Source organism: Podarcis melisellensis, assembly GCF_964234715.1.
Source record: "Podarcis melisellensis genome assembly, chromosome: 17".
In the NCBI taxonomy this organism is placed as follows: domain Eukaryota; kingdom Metazoa; phylum Chordata; class Lepidosauria; order Squamata; family Lacertidae; genus Podarcis; species Podarcis melisellensis.
In genome coordinates, this window is record NC_138534.1 from 34,789,840 (window position 1) to 34,805,265 (window position 15,426).

Sequence of the window (15,426 nt, forward strand, 5' to 3'; positions counted from 1 at the left end):
ACAGTTTCAGGTTCAGAACGAACCTCCAGAATGAATTAAGGACTTAACCTGAGGTACCACAGTACACTGTTCTTACTCAGGATCTTCATTCACATCCACTTAGTCACACTATGACCTTGCAATGCCCCTCGGGTCTTGCACATCTGACATGTTTGGACCAGCTTACAGCCATGCATGAAATAAGCAAATCGGTGCTAGATAATATATGTTCACGGCAGAAGCAATAACTCCACACACATACCCCTTCGGTCCTATGTTGGAGACACAGAGACAGAGGCTGAGAGCAAGGGGAAAATGATGTCCCCTCTGAAATCTGCTACTGCTGCTGCTGCACAACGGGATACTGGCAAGCCGTTGCAGGGAAAGTTATTCCCCCATTTTATCTGTTCACATTGCCTGCATATCAGCGTGTACAGTAGGAGATTAGTCCCCACTGTATATACTTTGGGAGGGAGGGATCAGCTTGGAGTAGCATTGACTGAGAACAAGCGCCTTAAAATTGCAGCCCCTAAATTTCCGAATGTTTTGCCTATTGACACAAGGAAACGGTGCTCTTAAGACTACTGCTGAGAAGGAAAAATGTTTTCATTCCAGCTTGCATTTGGCTGATATTTCTGTTCCTGGCTTTATTTCCTGTCCTATTTTTATCTTTGCTTAATCAAATCAGATCTCACTCATTGAAAAGTGCTAATTCAAGTTTAGGTTTACTGCATTTATTGTCTTTTACTGGGTCTGTGTGTGAGTGTGAGAGAGACAGACAGCTTATACCACAAAAGTTTACACCACAATGAGTTTGTTTGTCTCAAGGAGCCACAAAACTCTTCTGTTTCAACAGGTATTTCAATTTTTCTGTATTTCAGTTCATTGCTATAGAACTCTGTAAACTACCTTACAGGGTCCCCTCTTCTCTTTCAAAACATTTGTACTTATTTCAGTAGTACAATCCAATGCAAGTTTGTTCAGAAGGAAGCCCTACCTAGGTTCAATGGGATTTACTCTCAGAGCAGTGGGAATAGGATTGCGCTTTAAGGCTAACCCCTCTTACCTGGGAATAAGCCCCAATCAATTCAATACGACTGACTGCTGAATAGACATGGTTAAGATTGCATTGCAGGGTCAACTTAGATGGCTGGTTAAATGTCAATACATTTCGTACGCTACACGCAACCAATACGACTTACTTGGAACAGTGCACACCTTGCAGGTCTAGTTAGGGAAGACATGACGCACAACTCTGTAGCATATTTCAAATGTTTACTTAAGCATAATCCAGCACTTTGCGCTCAAGAATTTGCAGAACTCTGTACCAGGATCACGTGCTATGTGTCTACTCTCTGACACATCCATTACCGAGACACACAGACAAACACACAGAGCTGGAAAAATCCCAGATGTAGTTGAAGCAGACACCTAAGAATTTTGATTCTGGAGCTTGATTCTGAAGGTTTGTTGGAGCAGTGGTGTTTTCAAACATGTTTCGGTTTTAGCACGTGACACCTCCCTACAAAAAGTGGGGAAAGCAAAATACATGGGAATCCTTGCTCATGCGGGGGTTCCATTACTAACCATTGCGTGCATCAGTGGGACCCTTCCGGTTCGGTCCAACCCTGCCCCACCCCCTTGTCAGTGCTAAAACCAGCGTGAGTGTCAGTGTTTAGCATGTGTGCTGGTCATGCGCAAGTTGCCTGTAATGCAACCAATTAAAGCAGGAACTATCTGAGCATGTTGGCTGCATTCATCAGCGAAAGGTAGGAACATTTTTACCAGCCCAATGGGTTAGATTAAGCTTTGTTCTGCATTTATTTTGAAGCATCATCACAGACAAGCCATTTAATTTTAAATCCATTCATAAATTGATATGCTCCAATTCAGCTAAGTCTAGTCTAGGTAGGTAGTCTAGTCTACCTAGTCTAGTCCAACAAAGGTTTGTATAGTAAAAGCTATGGCTTTCCCAGTAGTGATGTATGGAAGTGAAAGCTGGACCATAAAGAAGGCTGATCGCCGAAGAATTGATGCTTTTGAATTCTGGTGCTGGAGGAGACTCTGGAGAGTCCCATGGACTGCAAGAAGATCAAACCTCTCTCCATTCTGAAGGAAATCAGCCCTGAGTGCTCACTGGAAGGACAGATCTTGAAGCTGAGGCTCCAATACTTTGGCCACCTCATGAGAAGAGAAGACTCCCTGGAAAAGACCCTGATGTTGGGAAAGATGGAGGGCAGGAGAAGGGGACGACAGAGGATGAGGTGGTTGGACAGTGTTCTCGAAGCTACCAGCATGAGTTTGACCAAACTGCGGGAGGCAGTGGAAGACAGGAGTGCCTGGCGTGCTCTGGTCCATGGGGTCATGAAGAGTCGGACACGACTAAACGATTAAACAACAATCTAGGTAGTAAGTGTTCCATTCAATGGTCTATACAGCTGACTATTCCTATGAGCTGTCTTTCAAGACTTTTCAGAAGTTAACCTAGGACCGTGGTTTTCAAACGGTGCTCCAGGCATGGTTCCTTGGGAAATTATCTGGGATTCCCTAGTTAGAATATCAGTAATGTCTAACAAATTCCTTGACAGTGTACCTCATGCAATGCACAGCTCTAGAAGAGCTCTGGGCCCATTCTGGGGGCCTGCTCAAGTCACAAGGGGTGACAGCCGGTGCTAAACAGGCCTAGCCAATGTTCCCCATGAACTGGTACGAGAGTCTTCTGTGATGCACAGAGATTCTGTCGTAGATGTTCAGAGGTTCCTCAGCAAATATGAAACGGGCTTTCCAGAGAGAGAGAAAGAGAAAGTTTGGAGAACACTGACTTGGGAAACCCAGTTCTGAAAGCACGCCCCTTTCCCCTAGTAAGATGACAAATCGCAATGCATTGGGGAGCAGAGGGACGAAAAAAATCAAGGCATGGCTACAGCTGTTCTAGATGAGACCTTTGTCTGATCAAGCAAGACACTTTCAAACACCCTTATGTACTTAAAGAGCCCCTGCCAACTCCTCCCTATTGTTAGGGGATGACAATCCCAGAGTAATTATTGCTTCATCTTCAGTTTTTTGGGGGGGTTATTTTGGACCACTCAAGTGTAAGCCAACCCTGTCCATCATTTGAGGCGCAATTTATGGTTGCATTCAAGGGCGTCATTAAATGTAAATGGCTAAAAATGACATGTGCAGAATGGAGGGAGGGGGAGAGGGGTCTCCCACCCCTCCCCAAATAACTGTAATGAGTGGCTTGTTATTGCAGCTCTAATGGTGAGAGAGAGAGAGAGAGAGAGAGAGAGAGAGAGAGAGAGAGAGAGAGAGAGAGAGAGAGAGAGAGAGAATTGCTCCATGTCTTCTGTCTAATGTGGGGCCAGGCTGTAATCAGCAGCCCTGTCAGAGCAGTGTCAGAGGCTGGGGGTGCTTAGCTCAAAGACAACAGTGTGCATCAGGCAGGAGTAATTTCTCCTCGTAACAAGGGCAGGTTTTATCTCCAAAAGCCCTGCAGCTGAAACATCATCCATTTACTTCCCTGATGATGACCTGTCAGCTGCTGATAGATACGTATCTTGGGCGCCCCGCTGTTCCCCCCGATATGGGGGCTGACGCTGTAATAGTTGCCTCTTTTGAAAAAATAACTGCACTAAAATGACATGAGATTTGGCAGCGGAGGCAGCTGGGGAGGGGGGGGGTCAGGTGCAGTGGGGGGGGGGGGAGAGAGAGAGAGCCTAAGGTGGATAATGTATTTTTATTTGATATTTCGCCTTTCCCATTTGCCCCCCCCCCAAAAAAAAACCACAAGGGAGTAAATTAAACATATAAAAACCTGTCAAACAGAGTAATGTCAAACGCTGGTTTTGTTTAAGTGCATCCGTAACGTATTCCAGGCTGAACACGGCACAAGGCACAGGGGTAGAGATGCATTCTATAGGAAAGGAAACATTTGTGTGTATATATATATATATATATATATATATATATATATATATATATATATATAAAACCCCAAACGTTTTCGCTACTAGAAACTCTTACCAGATGGGTTTTTGTTAGGGCTTAAGTCAAGGTTGAAAAGTCTCATCACCTGTAGCAAGTGAAGGGAAGACTTTTAAGTGGAAAACCCGAAGGGCAGAGTTACAGGCTCGCAATTAACAAAAAACGTATGCTCTGGGAACTTATTTGACCTCTTTGCTAGGGGGCTGGAGCAGTGCCAGAGTTGTGATGCGTGAGGGTCATGCATGCACGGTCTCCACAAGGCTTGAATGGCCCACTTGAGTCATAGCAGAGGCCACTAAAGAAGGGAAGGTGGTTTGTACTGGGGGCTGTATGTGCTCTACATGGATACGGGTGGTGCTGTGGTTTAAACCACTGAGCCTCTTGGGCTTGCTGATCAGAAGGTCGGCGGTTTGAATCCCCGCAACAGGGTGAGCTCCCATTGCTGTGTCCCAGCTCCTGCCAACCTAGCAGTTTGAAAGCACGCCAGTGCAAGTAGATGAATAGGTACCACCGCGGCGGGAAGGTAAACGGCGTTTCCGTGCGTACTGGATTCCATCACGGTGTCCCATTGCTCCAGAAGCGGTTTAGTCATGTTGGCCACATGACCCGGAAAGCTGTCTGTGGACAAACACCATCTCCTTTGGCCTGATAGCGAGATGAACGCCGGAACCCCATAGTCGCCTTTGACTGGACTTAACCATCCAGGGGTCCTTTAACTTTACCTTTTACCTATGTGCACTGCTCTCCATGCACCCCTATGGAGAAAGCTAGGCCCCTTTCTGCTTAAAGTGCACTGATACTCATCAGTGATTCCAATGCTATTTATTTCAGCATCTATCTCACCTATCCAAGCATGCTTCAATGCAGATTGTCTGCCTTTAAAATGTTTTTTTTAAACGAATATCGCTTGAAGGAATTTTTCTTCCATTTTTTCATATATTTTTTTTAAAAAGTAGCAAGGCTATTCTCTTTGGATCTGGGCAGAGGGTTTGGTGGTCACAGATGCTAACCAATCAGTGCTGTATACAGCCACCGTTTCTGCTGCAAAGTGGCAGAAGCAGTACTTTCAAGTTCGTTCTCAGGAAAAGAAATTGTTCATCTGACTACAGCACAGCACAGAAGCGCAACCGCCAAAACTGCAGGTTTACATTCCACCTCAGATAACTCTTGTTATGAATCAATTAAATTAAAAATGGTTGTAAGTCAATTACTGCTTACAGCTCACAATGTTACTGCAAATATAAATGTTATGCAAATGATGTTGAAGACAGCGAGCAACTCTTCTTGGCTTTAATCCTAGAATCCCAGAGCAAGCCCAAGCAGTTACAAATTTTGCTTTAAAACGAAATTAAGCAAAATTAATAGCAACTATAAACCACAGAATCTGTTGCCGGGGATGGTGATAGTGAAGGGATGGGTGGTGCCTGCTCCTAAAAAAATGTTTGTGCTTGGAAAGGAAGGAAGAAAACATGCACATATACGTGATATACATACAAATACTCCCGTGGCATAGGGGACGGGGAGATAAAGCTTTCAAATCTGCCTCTGCTACCAGATGATACTATCATGCAATTAACACATCTTACCAGAGGGCATATTTTGTTTTCATGGAATATTTGATCATATCTGACTGTGGTCAAGTAATAAGCTGCCAATTGACCGGTCAATTGACAGTATTTGACTGGTCAATTGACAGGTGGAGTCCCAGCCCTAGCACAGAATCAATTAGAGGCCTTGGGATTTGTGGGAATCATAGATCCATGCAACCGGATCTCTTCTTCAGACTCACAAATTAGCAAGGTTTCCAAGCCCAGCAAAGCAACAAAGCCAGCCCAGATCTATGCTGCAAATACTGTGTATACACGGTCTATCTCTAACTAGAGGAACGATTAGACGGCCGGGGTGATAGGTGGTTCTGAAAAACTATCCGTCATAAATTCCAAAATCGATATCTGAAATAAATCAAGGGCTTTAGCTCTCGTAAACACGGAGCGCTGCAGAAAAATCAGCTAATCCGGTACCTGGATAAACACGGCAACCTGGTTTATTTCAAAAGCAGACACATCCCTAAATTCTAATTAAGATTAGATATACAACACATGGGCTGTCAAAAGAGCCTCCAGCTGCCCATGATGCCATTTCAGTTTAAATTACAATTTGGCATTTTTTAGCCTAGATAAAGCAGCTGGCCTGTGCTGACACATGGTTTCTTTTATCCCTGCTGACAGGGTCTTTTTTTAAGTTTAGAGTATTTCAGGGTTTGTTTTGTTTTGTTTTGTGTGTGGCTGAGCTTCAACACTGCATTTTTATTTTAGTTCCCCCCCGCTTCCTGAAGTAACATCCTAGATCTGAAGTGAGACCAAAAAGGCCCTTCTGGTCCAGCACTCATCGCCAACAACAGGTGACCAGATGTCCCTGAGAAACATTTTATCCCTAGCACCTGGAATTCAGAAATGTAAATGCACCAGAAACTAAAATGCTACTGTCACTAGACTGTTGTCTAGAAATGGCTGGCCAGTCACTTTTGATATTCAACCGCTACCCATCTGTATCCAAGGTCAGTTCAAAGTGAAGGTTTGTAAAATCCTAAAGGGGTCAGGAGGACACGGGTGGTGCTGTGGGTTAAACCACAGAGCCTAGGACTTGTCGATCAGAAGGTCGGCGGTTTGAAACCCCGTGATGGGGTGAGCTCCCGTTGCTTGGTCCCTGCTCCTGCCAACCTAGCAGTTTGAAAGCACATCAAAGTGCAAGTAGATAAATAGGTACCGCTCCGGTGGGAAGGTCAACGGCGTTTCCGTGCGCTGCTCTGGTTCACCAGAAGTGGCTTAGTCATGCTGGCCACATGACCTGGAATAAAGCGAGATGTGCGCCGCAACCCCAGAGTCAGTCACGACTGGACCTAATGGTCAGGGGTCCCTTTACCTTTAAAGGGATCAGGACCAGGGCCCCAACAATGAGCCTTCTTGCTCCATTTCCCCCTTCCATCTGAAATGTGGCAGACATAATGCTAAACTATGGTTTAACATGGGACGCGGGAGCAGGGTCTTTTCAGCTGCCGCACCTTCATTGTGGAATGCCATAGTGAGCTCCAGATGCGCATGCTTCTCTTCCCTCATTTCCTTCTGGCATGTCTGAGAAGAGTTCAGAAGCCTTCGCTTCCACGAACCATCGCTTGCTGTGCCATCTGAACCCAACAAACCTGCATAATCTTAAAAGCAGCTTGTTAAAATGAGTCAACTTCAAACCACAGCTCAAGAAGCCGGCTTGTTTCAACATAGGACAGTTAAGATTAACCGCAGTTTAGGGTTCTGACAACACAACAAACTGCGGTTAATTTAAAATGGTTGTGGAGGCTTCCTGCCTCTTCCGTGTCATTATGCCAGGGGAGAGAGAAGAGGGATCGTGTGTGACTAAGGTTCTTTGCAACTCATCCTTGTAGTGTTAAACCAGCAACTTGGCCCTCCAGCTGTTTTGGGACCACAACTCCCATCATCCCTAGCTAACAGGACCAGTTGTCAGGGATGATGGGAACTGTAGTTCCAAAACAGTTGGAGGGCCAAGTTTGGGAATGCCTGTATTAAACCACCGGTAAAGGTAAAGGGACCCCTGACCATTAGGGCCAGTCGTGGCCGACTCTGGGGTTGCGGTGCTCATCTCGCTTTATTGGCCAAGGGAGCCGGCGTACAGTTCCGGGTCATGTGGCCAGCATGACTGAGCCGCTTCTGGTGAACCAGAGCAGTGCACGGAAATGCCGTTTACCTTCCTGCCAGAGCAGTACCTATTTATCTACTTGCACTTTGACGTGCTTTCAAACTGCTAGATTGGCAGGAGCAGGGACCGAGCAAAGGGAGCTCACCCCATCACGGGGATTCGAACCACCGACCTTCTGATCGGCAAGTCCTAGGCTCTGTGGTTTAACCCACAGCGCCACCCACATCCCGTATTAAACCATAGTTTAGCATTATGTCTGAACTCTGCCTCTGTAGCAGCGGCCAGACTGTGAAACACTGTGGCTTATGGATTCCTTTTGCCCTGTATTTTATGGTTTTCTGCTGCCCAGACTTTTTGCTGTTCAGGCAAGCATTTGATTTGCCTTCTGTCTGACGGTTTTCAGCCTCCTGGGTATATTGTTCTCTCTCTGCTGTGGTTTAGTTTTAAGCAAATTTCAATTATATATCCATATATCTATCTTGCACTGCTTTTATTATATTGCAAAACATCTTAAGCATTCAGTTGGAACAGAAAGATGGGATATAATTCCTGTAAACACTCAAACGGACAAGAAGAAGCACCCTGAATATTCAGAAGTTGCCTTTACGCATTACTTGAGCATCCAAGTGAGATCTGGACACCACCGGGCTAGGGGGACATGACAGAGGTTTATAAAAGAATGCAAAGTGGAGAGAGGGAATTTCACCCCTAAGACTTGCGGTCATCCACTGAAACTGAATGAGAGAGCAACCTACTTCCTCACATAGCACATGATTAATGCATGGGATTTGCTGTTGTAGGATGTAGTGACATTAGCTTAGATGGCTTTTAAGAAGGACTAGACAAATTCATTGGGGTGGGGGAACCTATCAGTGCTATCCTCCACTCATGATGGCTCTATGCAATACCTGAGGTTTCAGAGGCAGGATGTTAGTATATTGCTGAATTAATTTTTACAGTGGAATACAAAAAAGGAAGGCGGGTGGAAGTAAGGAAAATAAGATTTGGAAGGGTATTAACTTGAAAGAGAGTTTTTTTTATGCAAAATTTTCTTTTTATGTTTTTATTTTCCCCGGTTTTTTTTGTTTGTATTTTTGATGTGGGTGTTTGTTGTTTTGTGATTTTAGTTAATTTTTATTGTTGTTAACTTTTGTAAAACCTAATAAAATATGATTTTTTAAAAAAAGGATGTTAGGAAACAAGATAAGGTGAAGACCAGGGAGGATAAAAATCAATGATTTTTAAAAAAAAAAATCAAAATGATTGGATTTTTTAAAATTTAAATTGGATTTTTAAAATAAAATACTTTTGGAGGAAAAATATAGTTTTCTATTTAAGTTGCATTATAGTCCAAAGGCTATTCATCAGGAAATAAGGATTTGTTTAAGTTTTTCATGTGTGTTAAAACTCAGTCTAAGTTTTTATGTGTGTGTATGTATATATATATAACTATATGTATGCTTTCGTAGATTTTCACGGGTACAGGAATGCAGGTTTTGGTGTCCTCGGGTGTCTTCCCGTGTAAAAGTTGGGGTGTCTAGGCGACGTTTCGACGAGGTCTCACTCGTCATCTTCAGGCTGGTGCTTTCGGCTTCTTGTTACTGGAACAGAGCAGGATCTCAGTGTTTGAGTTCCTATAAATACTGTTGAGGGGGTGTGGTGTATAGCCTCCAATGTTCTGGGCAGAGAGGAAGTTCCCAGGCTAGTGTGCCTTTTCTTCTTTTGTTCCTTAATTACTTGAGGGATATCTTGAGTGATTTCTTGAGTGATATCCTGAGTACCACTTAGGTGGGTCATTAGGTGTGGATTAGTTGCTAAAGTCTTTGTGTCTTGACCTCTTGAACTTTGTGAAGAGTTTTTCTGAGAAGATGGCTGTACTGCACTTAGTTGTGCTCTGGCTTGGCTTCGTGTATAGGGGCGAGCTGTGGTTTTGTGGCCTGTGTCAGCCAGATCTGTGTAGGGATTGCAGGGGGGTGCAGCATCCGGAGGTGCCACCATGGTTTGGCTACTGGATGGTGTCTGTAATTTATCTGTGGAGAGGGTCTGGGTTTGGGTCTGGTGTGGTTGATTGGTGATGGCGTTCTGTGTGCCTCTGGATCTGGTGTCCGTTTTTGTGGGGAGGGCTAATTTCCAGATGCCTGGCAAGCGGGATGTGTCGTCACGCTTGTTCATGTTGTGAGGGTGTTTCTCTATCTCGATGGCTTCCATGATTATTCTCTTGTGGTGATGTTCCATATGAAATACCCTGCAAAGTCTGCCCAGCCACGTACATTGGACAAACAAACAGACGAATAAATGCACGTATCGCAGAACACAAGAATGCCGTCAAAAAAGAAGAAAAAACTTCCTCTCTTTTCCAACACATGAAAGAAACAGGACACGAAATTAATTTTGCAGATTCCAAATTGCTCTTTAACATGGAACATCACCACAAGAGAATAATCATGGAAGCCATCGAGATAGAGAAACACCCTCACAACATGAACAAGCGTGACGACACATCCCGCTTGCCAGACATCTGGAAATTAGCCCTCCCCACAAAAACGGACACCAGATCCAGAGGCACACAGAACGCCATCACCAATCAACCACACCAGACCCAAACCCAGACCCTCTCCACAGATAAATTACAGACACCATCCAGTAGCCAAACCATGGTGGCACCTCCGGATGCTGCACCCCCCTGCAATCCCTACACAGATCTGGCTGACACAGGCCACAAAACCACAGCTCGCCCCTATACACGAAGCCAAGCCAGAGCACAACTAAGTGCAGTACAGCCATCTTCTCAGAAAAACTCTTCACAAAGTTCAAGAGGTCAAGACACAAAGACTTTAGCAACTAATCCACACCTAATGACCCACCTAAGTGGTACTCAGGATATCACTCAAGAAATCACTCAAGATATCCCTCAAGTAATTAAGGAACAAAAGAAGAAAAGGCACACTAGCCTGGGAACTTCCTCTCTGCCCAGAACATTGGAGGCTATACACCACACCCCCTCAACAGTATTTATAGGAACTCAAACACTGAGATCCTGCTCTGTTCCAGTAACAAGAAGCCGAAAGCACCAGCCTGAAGATGACGAGTGAGACCTCGTCGAAACGTCGCCTAGACACCCCAACTTTTACACGGGAAGACACCCGAGGACACCAAAACCTGCAACTATATGTATATTTGTATATGCATATATATGCGTGTGTGTATGTTTAACCACATCAGTTAACAAACATGGATACATGTGCTATAATGTTACTGTTTCAGTTAAATAAATTGTAAAAAAAAATTCTTTATATTAATATAGTGCACCTCTGAAAATTTATTATTCCAAAAAACAAAACCTTCATCTGGTTGTAAATATGAAGATGATAGCAGCAAGAATGAGTTTTTCTGTGACAAAAACGATTTAAATCAAGTCTTACTGACTAGTGATTTAAATCTGTCTGATTTAAAATCAAATCCACCCTGGACTGAAGACTACTACTGCCTTTCGTGTTCTACTTGGGGGACTCCCAGAGACATCTGGTTTTGCAATAGTGGGAGAAAGGATGCTGTGCGAGATGAATCTCTGGTTTGCTCCAGCAGCTCTTTTCATATGTTCATAGTGTACATAAGGTTCCCACTGGTTATAAACATCCCCATCAGTGCAAAAGGCATGCTAATGAATTTGATTGCACACTTGAAATTCACAACACTTTTTCTAAAAAACGGGGGGGGGGGATAGAATCTGTCTCGTCAAGGTTTCTTTACACTCCTGTGAAAACACAAGAGGGAAGGCAGGTGGGATGGGGAGACAGAGCGAAAAGAGGAAATCAATGCCTAATTGTTTTGTAGTCAATAATGAGGCATTTGGGTTCCTAGAAAAGGAAGACTGAAGAGCAAAAGAGTAGCCCTCTGCAAGAAAATGTGCCGGGAAGCAGATATACAATTGCTAAGAGGTTTTAGCTGGAGGTTTATTGCCGTTCTATAAAGTTTCCTTGCTCGGGTGAGAAACTGAGCCACTCTGCATCCAATTAGAAACTTTTACAAACATGAAAACCCATCACACGTACGTAAAAACTCAGAGGGTTTTTTTGTGGCAGGGGAGAAATTTCTGCGGTGGCACTGATCTGGCAAAGAGCAACTTTTGTGGAGGTTTTTGTTTTTGCATGGACCTCAAAAAAAAACAAAAAACAATTCAACCCAGCTGCCACAAATTGGGGCACTTCGGACTGCTTTTTAAGCGACTCCCGTAACATGCCTTTGGCTATGGCAACACTTCCCCAGGGAACAACAGTGCTGGGTGACTTTGTGCTGTGCCACGGAAAAGAACTGGGGAAAGGGTCCGTCCTCTTCAGGAAAGCCTCAAGCATGCTGGGTTCTCTTCCCATGGTGAGCAAGATAGAAGCACTTTGGCGGTTCGAGCCCCACGTTGGGCAAAAGATTCCCCCATCACAGGGGGGTTGGACTAGATCAGGGTTTCCCAAACCTGGGTCATGAGCTGTTTTTGGACTACAACTCCCATCATCCCTGACCACAGGTGTGTTACCTAGGTGTCAGGTGGTGGTGAGGTTGCTCGAGAGCAAACAGGCAAGACTAAGACCTGTCTTTTCCAAGCTTTTTTTTAGTGCAAACTATTTACAGTGAACGCGGGTGGCGCTGTGGGTGAAACCACAGAGCCTAGGACTTGTCAATCAGAAGGTGGCCGGTTCGAATCCCAGCGACGGGGTGAGCTCCCATTGCTCGGTCCCTGCTCCTGCCAACCTAACAGTTCGAAAGCACGTCACAGTGCAAGTAGATAAATAGGTACCACTCTGGCGGGAAGGTAAACGGCATTTCTGTGTGCTGCTCTGGTTTGCCAGAAGTGGCTTAGTCATGCTGGCCACATGACCCGGAAGCTGTACACCAGCTCCCTCGGTCAGTAAAGCGAGATGAGTGCCGCAACCCCAGAGTCGGCCACGACTGGACCTAATGGTCAGGGGTCCCTTTACCTTTACCTTTATTTGTAGTGAAGAGCGTCACAAGTTCATGTCTGGCTCAGTCACTAGCAGAATCTGGGAGTGGCTGGTCCTTGTACCTCCCCCAGCATAACAGTCATGTGAGCCCCATCCTTCTACGCCGAAACCCACTGCGCAGAGTGGGCTCTGGCAAAGGGGTATTTCCCTCCCCTCCGCTTTGCTCAGGCTCTGTGTTGAGGCTCTCCCTGGCATCTCCTGGTCTCTGCACCTCCTCCCCACTCATCAGAGGAGGAACTGCTTCGCAAGATCTTCGGAGCTTCCCTAGAACACAACTGCCCTTCCACCTCTTGCCTCTGAGCTGATGGCAGTTCCCTGACACTAGGGATGATGGGAGTTGTAGTCCAGCAACAGCTCGTGACCCTAGTCAACAGATATCCCATAATTACATCTCTCTCCATCCCTGCCCATTGGCCACAATACCTGGGGCTAATGGGAGTTGCAGGGAGCAACAACACTGAGAGAGTTCTAGGTTAGACAAGGCTGGGGAGAGAGAGAGAGACAGAGAGAATGCAGGCACACTTTTAAACTACTGCTTGATCCAAATTTGGTGAAGCCAGACGAAATTGCGATCCCTAGATCAAGCAAGTTTTAAATAAATAAATAAAATACCTTGTTTCCTTTTAAATAACGCTAACACCTATTATAATTTTGGGGGCTTGCAATGAATCTATTTCACAATTCTAGTTCCAGTCCTGCCATCTTTCCCTTGAGACGTTTTAGCAGTTTTTAAATACTTAAAACAGCAATATATTAAGCAGGAAGTCTTGCTCAAAGTGCGAAGTTTTCACCCAAAATAGACGTGGGGAGAAAAAACCCCAGAGGCTAAGAGATTTACACTTACAAGTTTCTAGAGTGCCTAATTTTTTCTGGTTGCTGCTAAATTCATAGTACGTACTTCAGAAAGTGTGCAGCACAGGGTCAGTACTATTCACTTCACAGAGAGCAAATCTGCAAGTTAGCTTCTTAATGAGGGAGAACATGCATTAAGGTAAAGGTAAAGGACCCCTGGATGGTTAAGTCCAGTCAAAGACCACTATGGGGTTGCAGCGCTCATCTCGCTTTCAGGCCGAGGGAGCCGGAGTTTGTCCACAGACAGTTTTCAGGGTCATGTGGCCTGCATGACTAAACCGCTTCTGGCACAATGGGTAAAGGTAAAGGTACCCCTTCCCGTATGGGCCATTCATGTCCGACTCTGGGGTTGCGCGCCCATCTCGCTTAAGAGGCCAGGGGCCGGCGCTGTCCGGAGACACTTCCGGGTCACGTGGCCAGTAAGACAAGCTGTATCTGGCGAGCCAGTGCAGCGCACGGAAACGCCGTTTACCTTCCCGCTAGTAAGCAGTCCCTATTTATCTACTTGCACCCAAGGGTGCTTTCGAACTGCTAGGTTGGCAGGCGCTGGGACCGAGCAACGGGAGCGCATCCCGCTGCGGGGATTCGAACCGCCAACCTGACGATCGGCAAGTCCTAGGCGCTGAGGTTTTACCCACAGCACCACCCACGTCCCATCAGGCACAACGGGACACTGTGACAAAACCAGAGCGCACAGAAACGCCATTTACCTTCTCGCCACCTATTTATCTACTTATTTATTTATCTACTTGCACTTTGACATGCTTTCAAACTGTTAGGTTGGCAGGAGCTGGGACAGAGCAACGGGAGCGCACCCCGTCGCGGGGAATCGAACTGCCGACCTTCCAATTGGCAAACTTAAGGGGCTCAGTGGTTTAGACCCCAGTGCCACCCACATTGCTGCATTAGTCCTGTGCTGAAGGGGTCCGACGCCCTGTTGTTACCACATGCTGCTCCCACTGCTGCTCATCCCCGTCCCCAGTCCATTACTTCTCCCCATATGCCCTGCTAGTGGTCACTTTCTCTTGACCAAGTGGGCGAACACTCTTTTTCCTGCTGCTGACAACCAAAGCAAAGGATCAGCACTGGTGAGGAAGGGCAGCAGCTGTAGACTAGAGCTAGGTGCTATCTGCTTTCCAACATCGCAATATATCGCAATATATCGCCTAAACTTCGCGATATGGAGGTATACAGTTATACCTCAGGTTGAAGTTGCTTCAGGTTGAGCGTTTTCGTGTTGTGCTCCACGGTGATCTCAGAAGTAACGGAACATGTTACTTCTGGGTTTCGTCGCTCATGCATGCGCAGATGCTCAAAATGACATCATGCGCATGCGCAGAAGCGGTAAATCATGACCCGCGCAGATGCAGGTCGCGTTCGCTTTAGGATGCAAATGGGGCTCTGGAACAGATCCCGTTCACATCCACGAGTACCACTGTATTGTGATGTTGGGGAGGAGGAAGAAGGCAGTTGCCAGCCACGGTTAGCATCATCGCGCGCAGCTTCTGCCTCTTCCTAGTGATGCCAGGCAGGCGGCGCTGCCCCAGGGCGGAGCACATCAGCTGGGACGCTGCACGGTACTGCAGAGCCGTAGGCCTCCCACAAACTGCAATAGTCTCACCAGGCAAACAGCGGCTATTGGGAGCCACTGTCCTACACGGCACGAGGAGGAATGGAGGGAGGAGGCAGCCTGCCAGCGCTCATGCCGCCAGGGGAAGAAGCGAAGGCGCAGGTTGGCAGGCAAGCAAGTCCCACTCCTGAGGCCGGTGGCTGGACTGCAAAGGGAGAGATTGGGCAAGCATCAGACAGCCTGACTGATGGGCATGTTGATGTCTCGAACAAGGCTGGAGATTTGCGATACAGCGGTCCCTCTGGTTGCGAACGGGATCCGTTCCAGAGGCCTGTT

The 15,426-nt window shown here is 46.1% G+C and overlaps 1 protein-coding gene across 1 annotated transcript in view; it reads right to left on the bottom strand.

Annotated features, from left to right (window-relative positions):
* SHB (SH2 domain containing adaptor protein B) overlaps positions 1-15,426 on the bottom strand; it is a 157,770-nt gene that overhangs the window by 99,046 nt on the left and 43,298 nt on the right. The window lies entirely within an intron of this gene.